The sequence below is a fragment of the Limulus polyphemus genome, unplaced genomic scaffold (assembly GCF_000517525.1).
Source record: "Limulus polyphemus unplaced genomic scaffold, Limulus_polyphemus-2.1.2 Scaffold2657, whole genome shotgun sequence".
NCBI classification, from domain to species: Eukaryota; Metazoa; Arthropoda; class Merostomata; order Xiphosura; family Limulidae; genus Limulus; species Limulus polyphemus.
This window is the reverse complement of record NW_013668267.1, coordinates 159,186-159,588: the sequence shown is the minus strand read 5'-3', so window position 1 is coordinate 159,588 and position 403 is coordinate 159,186.

Genomic DNA, 403 nt, shown 5'->3' with positions numbered 1-403 from the left:
TCACTAGCCACACACGCTGAGTCTTTGTCCTTCGTTATTCACCAGTCACGCGCGCTGAGTCTTCCACGATGAATGTATATAATGTTTTCGTAAAAATACTAATGTCTGATGATAATCCACTGACGTTAAATAATTTGTAATATTCGAACTTTGTAAATGCTCCTGGTCAAATATCTTAAGTTTTCTTATTGGTAAGTGTTATAACAATCACAGTTATAGCTTCTGAAGTTCATAGCACATTGACTATAGCAGACTAATAATAGATAGTCTCTTTTGGTGCAGCGCGTTGGTTATATTTATAGGCGTGTGGAGGCCTTGTAGGAAATTGAGATTACGTAACAATACAAATTTAAGCGTTTACGTACACGGATATATTGTGGATTCTTACTCTCGATAATCTTCT